This window comes from Sarcophilus harrisii, chromosome 3 (genome assembly GCF_902635505.1).
Source record: "Sarcophilus harrisii chromosome 3, mSarHar1.11, whole genome shotgun sequence".
NCBI classification, from domain to species: domain Eukaryota; kingdom Metazoa; phylum Chordata; class Mammalia; order Dasyuromorphia; family Dasyuridae; genus Sarcophilus; species Sarcophilus harrisii.
In genome coordinates this window covers 226,824,579-226,840,473 of record NC_045428.1, presented here as the reverse complement: position 1 = coordinate 226,840,473, position 15,895 = coordinate 226,824,579, and the positions used below count along the sequence as shown (strand labels likewise).

General features: G+C 34.5%; 1 protein-coding gene across 1 annotated transcript in view; it reads right to left on the bottom strand.

Annotated features, from left to right (window-relative positions):
* C3H2orf15 (chromosome 3 C2orf15 homolog) overlaps positions 1 to 15,822 on the bottom strand; it is a 28,297-nt gene extending 12,475 nt beyond the window's left edge. The window contains exons 1-2 of the mRNA XM_023500420.2: positions 15,611 to 15,822; positions 14,729 to 14,844 (exon numbers count right to left, since the gene is read on the bottom strand). The gene's annotated coding sequence lies outside the window, so the exon portion shown is untranslated. The remainder of the gene's footprint in view (positions 1 to 14,728; positions 14,845 to 15,610) is intronic.
* Between the last annotated feature and the right edge of the window lie 73 nt (positions 15,823 to 15,895).

The following is a 15,895-nucleotide window of genomic DNA, read 5'->3' as shown; positions in this document are numbered from 1 at the left end:
AGTATTATTTTTCTTGAGATTATAGTTCTGGAGTTTTGCAACAACAATGTTCCTTGGGATTTTCCTTGTGGGATCTCTTTCTGGAAGTAATTAATGGGTTCTTTCAATGACCATTTTTCCCTTTGGTTCCAGTATATAAGGCAGTTTTCCTTGATAATCTCTTGAAGAATGCTATCCAGGCTCTTTTTTGGTTATAGACCTTCAAGTAGACTAATAATTTTTTATTTTTCTCTCCTGGATCTATTTTCTAAGCTGGCTGTTTTTCCAGTGAGGTATTTTACATTTTCTTCCATTTTTTTTCATTCTTTTTAATTTGTTTGACTGATTCTTTGTCTCAAGAGACATTAGCTTCTACTTGTCTACTTCTAGTTTTTAATGTGTGGTTTTCTTCAGTTAACTTTTATATCTCTTTTCCCATTTAATTAATTCTACTTTTCAAGATGGTATCTTTAATGGATTTTTTTTTTTTTTGCATTTGCTCTATTGTGTTTTTTAAAGAATTGTTTTCCTCAATTGTTTTCCTTCCTTTTCCAAGCTTTTGACTCTCTCTTGCATACCTCCAGTTCCTTTTCTCATTTTTTCTTCTACCTCTCTTATTTACCTTTTAAAATCTTGTATGAGTTCTTCCAAGGAGTATCTTTGTACTTGAGATCAATTCATATCATTCTGAGTTCCCCTGTAAACATTTTCTACTTGTCTGAGTTGGTGTTCTAGTCTTCCTTGTCACAATAGTAACTTTCTATGGTTAAGGTTCTTTTGCTTCTTACACACTTTCTTTCCTTCTTTTTTTTCTATTTCCTCTTTTGGGGGTACTCCTGGGATAAAGGGGGTACTGTCCCAAGTTTCCTGTGCAGCTCTGAGCTTTGGCTTTTAGAACAAAGGCTCCTTGTGTTTGGTGTCTTACTCATAGCAGAGAATAGTTATTCCTGCTTTCCCGGAAACAGACTGATTTCCCTACCTGGCAATCTGCCCTATGAATTGGGACTGGAGGCTGCCCCATTGGTCTGCTTCACTCCTGACCCAGGAATCCAGCGTTTTAGGTGCTGATCTGTTGTGATTAAGATCCTCTCACTGGCTTTCCCAAATACCATCTCAGCTGGGCTGTATTAATACCCTTTTCACCCCAGTGACACTGACATTTCTTGAAATTCTTCCAACTCTATCTTGAGCTGCAGAGTAGTTTCATTCTGTCAGAATTTGTTCAGAGGTTTGGTTTCATGTGATTTTCAAGGGAAACTGGGAGAACTCAAGCAGGTTCCTGGCTTCACTCCATTCTCCTGAACTCCCTGGTGTATTCTTTTAATTTCTACTTTGCCCTCTGGTTAAATGATATCTGGGCAATTTTTTGAAATATGATGTTGAGGTTCTTCATTTGATCAAGGCTTTCAGGTAGTTCAATAATTCTTATGTTATCTCTCCTTGATCTATTTTTCAGGTCAGTTTCTTTTCTGTTGATATTTCATATTTTTTAAAAGTATTTTATTTAAAACAAAGAAAGAAAAAAATTGCTATGTGCACAATAGAACATGAGAGAATTCAAAATATGAAATAATTTTCCTTTCAAGAAAGCTTACATATTGCCAAGAAATTGCTTTAGAGAGCTAGAAAAAAAAAAAAAAAGAAAACAAAAGTCATCTGGAAGAACAAAAGGTCAAGAATTTCAATGGAATTAATGAAAAAAATTCAAATGAAGGTGGTCTAATTGCACCAGACCTAAAACTATATAATAAAGCATCAGTCATCAAAACCATTTAGTACTGGCTATGAAATAAAGTAGTTGATCAGTGGAATAGGTTAGGTTCACAAGACACAATAGTAAATGACTATAGTAATTTAGTGTCTAATAAACCCAAAGACTCCAGCTTCTGGGGTAAGAACTCACTATTTGACAAAAATTGTTGAGAAAATGTAAAATAGTATGGCAGAAACTAGGCATTGACCAACATCTAAAACCCTATACCAAGATAAGGTCAAAATAAGTTCATGATTTAGACATAAAGGGTAATACTATAATTAGAAGAACAAGGGATAATGTACTTTTTAGATCTGTGAAGAAGGAATTTATGGCCAAGGAAGAACTAGATAACGTTATTGAAATGCAAATTGGATAATTTTGAGTATATTAAATTTAAAAGTTTTTGCACAAACAAAACCAATGTAACCAAAATTAGAAGGGAAGTAGAAAACTGGGGGAAATTTTTTACATCCAAGGATTCTGATAAAAGCCTAATTTCTAAAATATAAAGAGAACTGACTCAAATTTATAAGAATACAAGCAATTCTGTAATTGATATATGGTCAAAGGATATGTACAGAAAGTTTTCAGAAGAAATTAAAATTATTTCTAGTCATATAAAAAAATTCTCTAAATCACTTAGAGGAATGCAAATTAAGACAGTTTTGAGGTACCACTACACACCTCTCAGAATGGCTAAGATGACAAAAAAAGATAATGATAAATGTTGGAAGGTATGTGGGAAAACTGGGACACTGATAAATTGTGAACTGATCCAACCATTCTGGAGAGTAATTTGGAACTATGCCCAAAGGGCTATCAAACTGTGCATACCCTTTGATTCAATAGTGTCTCTACTGGGCGTGTATCCCAAAGAGAATATAAAAAAGGGAAAAGAACCCAAATGTGCAAAAATGTTTATAGCAGCCATTTTTATAGTGTCAATGAACTGAAAACTGAGTGAATGATCATGACTTGGGGAATGGCTGAGAAAGTTATGATATATGAATGTTATGGAATATTATTGTTCTACAAGAAATGATGAACAGGATGATTTCAGAAAGGCCTGGAGAGACTTATATGAACTGATGCTAAATAAAGTGAGTAGAACCAAGAGAACATTATACATAACAAGAAGATGATTATGTGACGATCAATGATTATGTGACATGGCTGTTTTCAACAATAGACTTGTGATGAAAAGAGCCATCTGCATCCAGAGAGAGGAGGATGGGAACTGAATGTGGAGCACAACATAGTATTTTCACCTTTTCAGTTGTTTTCTTGCTTGTTTTTTCTTTTTCATTTTTTCCTTTTTGATCAGATTTTTTGTGTGCAATATGATAAATGTGAAAATATACACAAAAGAATTGAGAAATAGGGAGAAGGGAGAAAAATTTGTTTTTGCAAGGGTGAATGTTGAAAGCTCTTTGCATGTATTTTGGAAAGAAAAAGCTATTACTAAAAAAAAGAACCTACCAAAAAAAAGATAGCTTATATAATAACACTAAACATTGTATAAAGGACTGTCCATCTTTTCTTTGCTTCCTTATAGGTTTTCTTTCATTCTCTGTTGTACACTTTGTACTTTATTCTTTTTTCTCCTTTCCTTCCCCTACCTCCTCTAAGAAGACTAGAATTAAACTCAAATATATTTATATATACATATATGTATATATGCTATATATATTCACACAGGTACATATACATATACATAAATGTCTATAATTCTGCACATAGACACATTTATAAACATCTATGAAAGGCCTTAATATGCTTTAGTTGTTCTCTGTTTCTCTCAGGTATTTAATATCATACTTCTTAAGTCCAGGTTTTCCATGTTTTTCTAAATCCACCAACTCATTCCTACATCACAGCAATATTCCCTACCTTAAACTATCTAGTTATTTTAAATAGTCTAAAACAATATTAATATGGCTGATGTATAGTGTAATTTTCCTATATCACTTTTTAGATTAAATCTACTTTTGTTTTAACTTTGCCTAAGATCAATGATTATGACCTATGCTTTTTTTCCTACTAAATTGTACTCCTGAACATTATGCTTGTGTGTATCTCTTATTTCCTAACCCTGCTGACTCCTATGTTTTACTTCTATCTGATGCCATGTCTTGCTATTTACCTCCCTCTTCAGGATCCCTCCTTTACCTTCTCTCTCCCCATTCCTTCCCCATTAATCTCCACTCTCTTGTATACCCCACCTTATCCTATTATCTATATATACCCACATATCTATATATATGTATATCTATCTTATAATATATAATAATATATATCATGACATCAGTAAGATTAAAGGAGCAATTCATATCTACACACACACACACACACACACAAACATATGTATTGTTCCATATATATATATATATGGATATGTATTCTTTCTTTTTTAATCTATACCCAACGTGAGTAGGATTCCAGAACTATCAATTCTCCCCCCAGCCCCATTTAATTCCTCTGTGCCAGTTCTTTCTCTTATATCTCATTTGTATAATGCAATTACTCTTTTTATCTTTTTCTGTATGGATATTACTTTTTAGAATCATACTACACTTAGCTCTATCCATCTGTCTTTTAAATTACAGAATTACTGATGACAATCTTGGCCATATGATTTACATTTCTATGGACTTTTTGAGTCCCTTGAAATTAGTCCTTGATATTTACCTTTTATTTCTCTTAGATCTTATGTGTCAAATTTTCTATCAAGTTCAGGTTTTCTTTGCAACAAAATCCTGAAAATCTAACAGTTCATTTAATATTTTTCCTACCATTCAGGATTATTTTTAAATTTTCTGGCTATGAAATTTTCAGTTGTAACCTTAGTTCTTTTGCTCTTTGATATACAGTGTTCCAAAATCTGCAGTCTTTTAATGTATCTACTATTAACACTGTGATTCCAATTATGGCTCTACCATATTTAAATTGTTTTTTTCTTGTTATCTGGGGGTTTCAAAATTTGGCTGTAGGTTTTCCTCAGAGAATGTCTTTCAGGTGGCGATTCATGATTTTTTTTTTTTCTACTTCTATTTCCCCCTCTTGTTCTACGGTTTCAGGACAATTTTGATTATTTCCTGTATTATTGTATCAAAATTCTTTGATCATAGTTTTCACATAGTCCAATTATGGTTTCTCCTCTTGATCTGTTCTCCAGATATGTTGTTTTTATGAAATCTTACATTTCCTTTTTTATTCTTTATGTTTTATTATTTTTTTGTCTCATAATTTTGCTGACTTTCCCTTGCCCAATTCTAGTTTTCAAGGAGCCATTTTCTCAAAGATTCTACATCTCCTTTTCTAGTTGGTTGACTTTTTCATAATCTTTTTCTTGAATTTTTAAAAAAGTTTTTCTCAAATCTCATTTTTTAAAAGTTTTTTTAAAGTTCTTTAAAGTCTTTTTGGGCAGGTGACCATGTAATGCCTTTGGGATATGAGGCTTTTTTTTGTTTGTTTCAATGTCCTCTTTGTAAGATGAACCCTGGTCTTCCCCATTCTCATAGTTAACTAACTATGATTGGGTTTTTCTTTGCCTGTTTTTTTTTTTTTTTTTTTTTTTTTAAATAGCAGATTGTTAGTGTAGCGATCATCTCTAGCCCCAGGGCATAAGATTCAGTGCCTCTAGCCTCAGATCTTCACTTCTCCCCACCAGTCTGTAACTGGAAGCCAAGGATCCTTGCCCCAGTTTCTACACTCATTGGACATGTAGTGGTTTCTCCTTGCCTGAGTCAGTGTCTCAGTAGGATAGGTGGGCCTGATGTTCCTTATCAGCAGAGGTTCCCTCAGTCTTTCCCCACTCAGACACTAGACTCCCCTTCTCCTCCCCCCCCCCCCAATACTGTTCAGGAGGTGAAAATTCCTGAAGCTGGGCCCTGAGGGCTACCTCCAACCAGCTAGCCCTAGCTAGGGTTGGCCATTTGCTGTTTCAACAGAACTAGCCTGGAGGTATTTACATATATTTCAATCTCTGACCAGGCATGTTTCTTGAGATCTTCTCTGTCTGAGGAAGACCACAGTTCTGACCCAACTTTTGTTTTTAAATGCTCCAAGTTTGTCCTGAGGTACTACATTTTGTTTGTGGGGGAAATCTGAGAGCTTGGAATTTTCTGACTACTCCACCATCTCAGAATTTTCTGATATTTCATGGCTTCATCTATCTCTCCTTTGCCTGATTTTTCCTCTATAACTCAAATTGTTTTTTTTTTTTTTTTTAATATATATATGTATTTGCTTTTAGCTCTTCTAAGAATTCTTGTTGGGACTTCTAAGTTTGCGTCTTAAGCCTCCCTGTTAGCAAAGAAACTATTTATGATGAAGTTTTTTGTTCTTTGCAAAATTTTCCGGCCTGCATCTTGCTTTTGGCCTTTATGCTAGAATTAGGCTCTGCTTACTTCTGGGGTAGACTATCCTGAGTTTCTGTGGCTAGATTTGGGGGTCCTGTAGGTTTTTGGTGCTTCCAAGGAGTATGAACTGGGAAGAGGGTCTGGTCACTATTTTCATGGTCTTCACTCCAGTCCTTACCTCAATAGGGTCTCTGACCTCTTCTAGATTACCAAATGGAATGGCTCCTCTCATCCCTGGATCTGCAACCCAAAACTGGGTAATGGGTGATAGTTGCCAAATGGTCCCTATTAGTACATAGGTCCCTCATAACCCTTTTCTGACTACATTTTTTTCTCTTACTGTCTTTAACACCAAGGGCTCCCTGTGCTGCCACTGCTGCCATTTCCTCCAAGGCCTATAGTCAGTGATGCTTCTGTCAAGCTCCTGTCCAGCTTCCACTCCAGTATCCACAGACTTCTGTTTCCCTAAATTGTTTTGGCTGAAAAAAAGTCTTATTGTGACTTGCTTTTTTGTTATCCCACTCAGAATTTAATGCACCTTTCACTTAAGGTTTGAGAGAGTTCAGCAGAAATGCTCTCTGTACTTTGTCTTCTTGGCTCCACCTCTCCCTATTACTGTCAAAGACCCCATCATCCTTCCAATTCTCTAGATTGCAACTTGCAATCATCCTATGCTTCCTAATTCTCGCTCCTTCCCATCCCCCACCAATACCCTGATGTCAAGGACTAGCAATTTCATCTTTGCAACATGTCTCTATTGCCTTCTTTCTAACACTGCCCTGGTGCAAGTCCCCAGTCTCACCAAGCCTGGACTATCCTAGTAGTCTGCATGGGTGATGTGCAGGCCACAAGTCTTTCCCCAGTCCAGTCCATCTTTCATTCAGCAGTCAGTGATTTTTACTAACGCACCAATCTGACCATGTCCCCTCCCTACTTAATAAATTTCAGTGGTTCTTTATCACTCCCAGTGTCAAATGACATTTTAATCCAATGACATTGTCCTCCTTGCTGATCATTGAACAAGATACTCCACTCCCACCTAGCTATTCCAAGGCAAGAATGCTTTCCTCCCTCGTTTCTAACTCCTAGCTTTCCTTGCCTGGCTTCCATCAAGTCCCAGTTAAAATCCTATCTTCTACAGGAAGCCTTTCCCAATTTCTTAAGTGCCTTCTCTCTGTTTATTACTTCCTATCTATACTGTATATAACTTCTTGTCTCTATTAGTCTGTGAACTCCTTGATGGTAGACTAGCTTTTGACTTCCTCTTAATCCCCAGTATTTAAGACAATGCATGGTCATAGCAGGCACTTCATAGATGCTTATCAACTGACTTTATGATTTAAAGTTCTTTATAACATTCTAGATTTTTGCATATTATTGCTCTCTACAATTCAGCTTTACTGCTTTACTTACTCTTTACACAGAGCAGTGGATTGTTCATTTTCCTGCTTTTGCTCTGGCTATCCCCTATGCCTGGATTATATTACCTTCACTTTTCTCTCTGAGTCCCTGTTCTTCCTTCACATCTCAGTTCAAATGTCATCTTCTGCAGAGCTGCTAGTGCCTTCCCCCTCTAAAATTGCCTTCTATTAACCTACAATTATTTGTATACATGCTCTCTCCATTAGAATGTGAGTTTCTTATGGACAAGGAATGTTTTTACATTTTTTTCCCCCACAATTAGTACAATATCTGGCATGTAACCTGAATTTAATGAATTTTTGTTGACTTACTGGGGGACATTTATTCATATATTGTTTTATATTGTTTTTTGCTTCATGAGCATAGTTTATTTCATTAATAGGGAGTTAAGCTTCTTAAGGACACAAACCAGTTTTATATTTTGTCTCTAAAAATGCCCAGAGTAATGTCAGATAAGTCGTAGGTGGTTAACAAATATTGACTGAACCAGAATATTTGATATAAAAGATGAAATCATCTGCTTCAAAACTGAAGCTACTCCTATGTAACTTCTAGGAGTAAAAGAAAAAGCCTTTTCATCAATGAAATAATGACCTTTTACTACAAGGTGAAGATTTATTTTTCACATGGACAACACTCTTTGTAAACTTTTAAGTACTATAAATGTAGTCATTTTTCTAGTATTCAGATCATATAGAGCCAGTTAATCTTTCATCATAAAAGTCAAGTACCAAGAGGTTAAATATTTTATGTCTACAATTGTTAAAGTGCAGCAAGAACTTAAAATTTTTAGAGGCAATATTCTGAGTGTAAGACAAGTATAACATTATTTTTCAGTAATTTTTTTCCTCTGTTTTTGTACCTGTCTGGCAATACCATTTCTTACCACCATCTAACTGGTTGTACAATAGAAATAAAAATTGTTTGGCTTCTTTTATTAGATCTTTTCTCCTCTCAATTATCAAACTTTTTTTTTCTTCCTCCCTCTTATCCCCATATTCCTGAAAAATTAAGGAAAAACCTCTTGTAACATACTGTAGTCAAGCCAAAAAAAAATTATTGGTTAAGTCTAAAAATGCGTGTCTCCATGTATAATTCATATCATATTACTTTACTTTTCAAGGGGTGGGAGAGAGGAAGGGAATTTGGAACTCAAAATTTAAAAAAAAGAATGCTAAAAATAAACACAAATTTAAAATATATATATATGTGTGTGTGCCATACTATATCTTTAGTCCATTATTTCTTTGTTAGAAGATAGAGAGCATTCTTCCTCAATGTTCTTCTGGAATTATGGATAATTGATTAAAGTTTTTAAGTCTTTCAAAATTTTTCATTTTTACATTATTAAAGTACATATTTTTCTTGTAGTTCTGTTCACTTCATTGTGCAACAGTTCATACAAATCTATGTTTTGAAAGAAGTGATTATTTTTCTATTATATTAATAAGCAGTTATTAAATTAGAATGAAAGTTTTTTCTTTTTATTGTCTCATTCAGAGACTAGTCCCTATAAGACTATCTGAAGAACATTGCTGATAAGATGAGATGGTCCAAAATCCTCCAGGAATGTGCTTTTACATTTTGAGCAGGGCCCCACCCAATTAGGAGACTCTATTAAAAGTCTAAACAGAATCTAATCTTAGCCCCAAAAGCATTATCCCCAAATCCTGGCACTCCTCCATTGGAGGTTATGGCAACTCAATTCCTGAAGAAGAAAGCAGAGTGGTTTAGGTAGAAATGAATTCCTCTGTCCGGAATGTTGGAGGGGGCCGAGTCTCATGATCAAACTATGTTCCCAGAAGGAGAAGAAAACTGTTAGCGCACCTCCTCATTAGTATGTCTATTCCTTCATTAAATGTTCACCAATCAGCCTTGATTCTTCCTGTCAAGGGCATTCTTTTTTTCTAAAAATATTTAAGGCATTCAATCTCTGCATTAGGTATTAGGTTACCTAGAGAAAGCACTGACCATCAATTTATTATCAGCTAGACTAATTAATAAATTGATTATTAATTGCTCAGAAACTAAAGTTTTTTATTCTTTTCAGTTTCTTTGAAACCATTTTCTAGCAAAATAGTATTCCATCACATTTATATACAATTTGTTCAACCACTTCCCAGCTGATGTGCACTTCCTCAGTTTATAATCATTTGTAACTACAAAAAACCTTGCTAAAAGGGGATCCTTTTCCTCTTTCTTTGATCTTTTGGAAGATAAGCTTCTTACTGAAATATAGGCATAGTATTAATATCATTATTAATCAGTCAATAAATATCTACTATGTACCAGGCACTAAGCACTGAGGATACAAAATTGTAAAAGGCAGATTCTGCAGTCACAAACTAATGGAGGCAAAAAACAATTATGCACAAAAAAGCTATTTGTATAACAAATAGGAAATAATCAAAAGGGGGAAGGTAATAGAAAAAGGTTAGGAAAAGCTTCACATAGACGATTTTAAGGGGTACTTGAAAGTCAGAGCTGCCAAAAGGCTCCCACTGGGTCAAAGGATACAAGCATAGTTTAGTAACTCCAACAGGAATTGGAGCACAATTCCAAAGTACTTGCCAGAATGGCTGGATCAATTCACAGCTCCACACACAGTAATCAATTAGCCTATTTTCCTATGCTTCCTTCAACAAGTAATTTTTTGGTTGAGTTTGCCAATCTAATAGGTATGAAGAACTTGGAATTGTCTCAATTTATGTTTCTCTACTTACTAGTGGTTTGGAGCATTTTTTTCCCACATGGTTATAGTTTAGGTTTATTCTTAGATCATTTATTAAATAAGAAATAACTTATTTTCATAAATTCCAATCAATTCCTTACATATTTTGAAATGAGATTTTTTTTTTTTGTTTTTGCCACAATAAGTTTGTTGCAAAGATTTTTACCACCTTCTAATATGGGTTACACTGAATTTGTGCCAAAACTTAAACAATTTTATAATAAAAACTATCCATTCTCTCTTTGTATCACATTTCATTAGGTCATGAACTCTTCTATTTAGATTTGAAACATTGGTTCTTTAATTTATGGTATGATTTATTTACCTCAAAGAGTTTACATTTTCCCTTACTTAAAAAAATTTTTTTTGGCAAGGCAATTGGGGGTAAGTGATTTGTTCAGGGTCACACAGATAGTAAGAGTTAAGTGTCTGAGGCCACATTTGAACTCAGGTCCTTCTGACTTCAGGGCTAATCTTCTATCTATTGCACCATTTAGCTGCCTGTATGATCTATTATTTATGTTATGTATACATTCAGAACTCATCTTGCTGTGAAGCATTATTCTAAACTTAAATTCTGCTAGAATGCTTTCTGGTTTTCTCAGCATTTTTTCTTTTCAAATAGTTCTTATTCTAATAAGAGTATTAATGGTATTTGAATTCATCAAATACTTGTTGGCTCCTGTATATTGAGTACCTAATTTGTTGTACTGAGCGATCCATTTTTTTTTTTTTTTTTACCAATATCAAATTGTTTAGATAATTATTGCTTCATTAGTATAATTTTAAATCTGGTATTAGGCTCCCATCCTTCCCACTTTTTTCATTATTTCTTTTCTAATCTTAATCTTTTGTTTCTTCAGATTACTTTTTTTCTATTACTACTTCTAGTCCTATAAAGTAGTACTTTGGTAAACAGATTGTCATAGATGAAACATGAAATATTATTTTCATTTTTATTTTATTGGCATAATATACCCATAATATTATTTTCCCAATTATTTAGGCCTATAAAGAATGTTTTAGGTAAAAATTATCTTAAAGTTGTATATATATTTTTCTGTTTTAGGACTGTTTAAATTCCCTATTTCTCCTTTTGTCAGTCTAGGTATTTTATATTTTTTGTAAAAATTTATCCATATCATTTAAGTTAGAGGTTTTATTGTCATATAGCTGAGCAAAAATTCTTAATATCTTTTATTTCTCTATTTGTTATGAATTTTTTCATTTTTATATTGTTTTTGCTCTTTAAAAACCTAATTAGTTAATTCATCCATTTATTTATTTATTCAGATTTATTAGCTGACTTTTTTCCTAATCTTCAAAGTTCCTTTTTTGATATTTAACTAGGGTTTTAAAATTATTTTTATAGGCTAAAAAACCCTATTATGCCCAATTCATTGATTTTCTCTTCCCTTCTTTTCTTGATGAAACTGTTAAGTGCTACATTTCTCTCTAGAGTGCTTTAATCACATCCTAAAATTTTTGCTAATTTATCTCATTGTTTTGTCTTTAATGAAAGTATTTATCACTTTTCTTATTTGTCCTTTGATTCATCAATTTTTTAAGATGGAATTATTTAGTCTATAATTTTAATGGAACTATGGTCAGTAAAGGATATATTTAATAGTTTTTTTCTGCATTTGGCTGTGACAATCTTATGCACTAATATGTGGTTAATTTTTATAAAGTTGCCATATATACATGAGAATATATATATCCTTTTCTGTTTCTATTCAATAACCACTAGAGATTTATCATATTTAACTTTTAAAAAACTCTATTCAAATCCTTAACTTTTTGTTTATTTTAGGGTTACTTTGGTTCTGAAAGAAGTACATTTAAGTCCCCCATTATACTACCAATATTTCTTCCCATAATTCACTTAACTTTTCTATTAAGTATTTAGAACTCTCTCTCTCTCTCTCTCTCTCTCTCACACACACACACACACACACACACGCAGGTACATATACACAGTATTGAAATTATTTCAGTATCTATGGCAATTTTCAGTAAAAAGTAGTTTCATTTCTCTTTAATTAAGTTCATTGTTGCTGTTGCCTGAGATGATGACTACCAATGATTTTTTTTTAATTAAGAAATTTAACAAAATTCTAGTTCCATAGTTAATTTCTGTAAAAATCTTATTTCTAGTCTTATTTCTTGAATTCAGTTTTCAATGTCTTTTTTTTCTTTTTAAAATAATTCAGTTAATGAACTAGCTATACCCAGAAAAAGAACTCTGGGAGATGACTAAAAACCATTACATTGAATTCCCAGTCCCTATATTTATGCACACCTGCATCTTTGATTTCCTTCACAAGCTAATTGTACAATAATTCAGAGTCTGATTCTTTTTGTACAGCAAAATAATGTTTTGGTCATGTATACTTATTGTGTATCTAAGTTATATTTTAATATATTTAACATCTACTGGTCATCCTGCCATTTAGGGGAGGGGGTGGGGGGGGTAAGAGGTGAAAAATTGGAACAAGAGGTTTGGCAATTGTTAATGCTGTAAAGTTACCCATGTATATATCCTGTAAATTAAAGGCTATTAAATTTAAAAAAAAAAAAGTAAAAATAAAAAAAATAAAATAATTCAGTTAAATTGCTGGTTATGAATCTTAAGTGATTGGGGAAGAGTTCTATTTTAATTAGAAAATAGAACCCCTCCCTCTTTCCTTCCTTCTAATTGAAGAAAGTAGACAGCAAAGAACTTCTCCAAGAACCTTCATCCTGGCTGGCCATCTCTTCACTTCCCACCACACTACCTTCTTCTGGACTTCAACATGCTCCCAAGGACAGTATCACCCTCCTCAATAATTCTGGCTTCTGGAGCCCTCTTACTGGAGAGGGTAGAGAGAAGCAAGCTCATCCTAGAACTTCCATGGAAGGAGTGTTGCCCAGGTTAGCGACCTACTCAGTATTTACCTGGCTGCACTCCTCTTTCACTCATCCTAATCACTCAACTTTCCAGATTTCTTTTGTGTATTATCTTCCTCCCTTAGATTGTGAAATCCTCAAAGGTAAGGACTTTTTTCTTTCTTTGTATCCTTAGTGCTTAGCACAATTCCTGGCACCCAGTAGTTGTTTCAAGAAATGTTTTTTAACTGACAGGAACCTTACACAGTTCTTTCCTGGAGCTTTTGAAAACTGCCAGCTTCAGAGTCTTTACTTAAAACAATTTTTTTTTTTAAATTTGGAATCTCAATAATAGGAGGAATAAAACTCACACTAAACTTCGTAAATTGCTGTTGTTTGGTGATTTTCAATTCCTCCTGATCCCATTCGGGGTTTTCTTGGCAGAGATATTACGGTGGTTTGCCATTTCCTTCTCCAGATCATTTTACAGAGAAACTGAGTCAAACAGGGTTAAGTTATTTGCCCAGGGTCCCACAGTTACTGTCTGGGGTCAGATCTGAATTCCAGAAGGTGAGTCTTCCTTATAGGATTATCTATTAATTATCCTATATATGTTGTATTGCATACAAATTACATATTATCTCCCATGTTAGATCCCGTTTGAGGACAGAGACAGTTTTTACCTTTCTCTATATCCACAGCCCTTAGCACAATGATAGTAAGATAATATAGATGCTTAATAAATGCTTGACTAGATTTATATACTTTAATGCTGCAGTACCACTACTGAGCACATAGAGCTCAATGACCAAATCAAAGATCATATATATCATAAGAAAACATCTATAGAAACACTGTTTTGGGTAGCAAATTGAAAATAAAGTAAGTGCCATCAGTTGTGGGTGGCTGAAGATGCTATGGTATATGAAAGTAAATGTATTATATTATGGGAAACAAGAACTATGAGGAATATGGAGAAATATGAAAAAAACTATGAATGATACAAATCAACTAGAGCAGCACTAAGAAAATATACCCAATAATTATGATGATATAACAATAATATTAAAATATTCCAGATTGATAATAAAATACACTTCCCCTCTCAGGAGAAAGGTGAAGTCCAGGGTTGTGGAATGTGGTATATGCTGTATGGAATATTCAGGTGGCTATGCTGGTTGGGTTTGTTTGTTTTTTTGAAATGTTTTTCTTTACTACAAGGAAGGGTACAAAGTTAAATAGAAATGACAAGTATAAAAACAAAAAGTATCAGTAAGGAGGGAAGAATTGTGATCTGTTGTATTGAGGGTTTTTCCAAAATAATCAAAATTTATCTCAAAGGGTGAGCCCCAGTCCAGAAAATAAGGAGTAGTTCCATAATGATCAAGGTTACAAAAAAAAAATGTTAAAAAGAAAATCGAGCTATTGCAAAAACTTTTAATATATGGTATATATGTATACATAAAAACATAGAGAAGCCTAAAAAATAGAATTAAGAAGTTGGGGATATATGAAGCATTTGTATTACAATAATTTTTGAAGAAACATCCTATAGAAGAGATGCTCATATCTATGGGTGTAAAATATAATGCCATAAAAATTATTACCCACCTTTCTAAATCATGAATTATCAATCTCTTCCAGATGTGACCTGGCTTTTTAAATGGAGATTTGAGCTCTTCACAAACACTGAAATATATTCGGGGGAAATTTAGACATCATCCTAGCTGTAAGAAAAAAAGAAAGAAAAAGAAAGGAAAGGAACCACTATGGTTCAAATATTGTTTCTGTTCCTTATAAGAGGGTAGATAGAAATTAACTTATTTATTTCTCCAGGATATTTTTTTTTTTTAATGGAAGGCAAATCAATCTTGTCTTCTCTCAACTTAATTTCTCACTTTAAGATAATTCATACGAATTCGTTTCCACAGTGCCTAAGCTACTTCTGTCATGGTCATGAATGAAAAAAGGCTTATTCACTAGATATTAAAACATTCAAAAAAATAAAGCAAAGTTATTTGTTGTTCTCTGGACATCATATAGCAGGAGATCAGAATATTTCTTCCCTTCCACCCCCTTAAAAAATGTAGCTTTAACTTAAAGGGCCGGCATTTTCCGTTCACTTTCCACAGGGCTTCAGGAAACAAAGGTGAAAAGGGATTATTAAGTGTTCTACGGCCCCCTACGTTCTACTCCCCAGGAGGCTGTAGAGAAATATTAAGAAAACGAAGCTTTTGGCTCTGCCAGCCTCCCGGACTGGGCGTCTCTGAAATGACCAAGGTCCCACCGCATTTCAGTGTCCCAGAGGGGAAGGAGTCCGGCGGCGGCGAAGCGGGACAGGAGATAAGGGGCTGCTTTGGAAGCCCGGCCGCCAGGCGCTCACTTAGACCTCCCGCATCCCGCAGAGACCACAGCCAGAGACTTCAGGAGCTTAGCGGCATCCGCAGCGCCCAGGCTCCGGACGAAAAGTGCACTCCATGCTCAGATGCCCACCTGCGAGAATAACGGAAAGAACCTACTCTCCAGACGTGAATTCCGTAGATTTGGGAATGATAACGGCGCCTGGTCGCGGGAGAAATAAAGAACCAGGTTAAAGTCGCCACAGCTGCCCTCGCCTCGGCAAATGGAGCAGGTGATCCAAAACGGATAGGGACCGGGGAGAAATGAGCGGAAAAGTGTCTGGGTACGCATGCGCACTCTACTCAGGTGAGGTTAGGGACCTGTGGGAGCGAAGGGGAAGGTTGATGAGGTGGAGACGGGGCGCGTGTCTGGTTACTA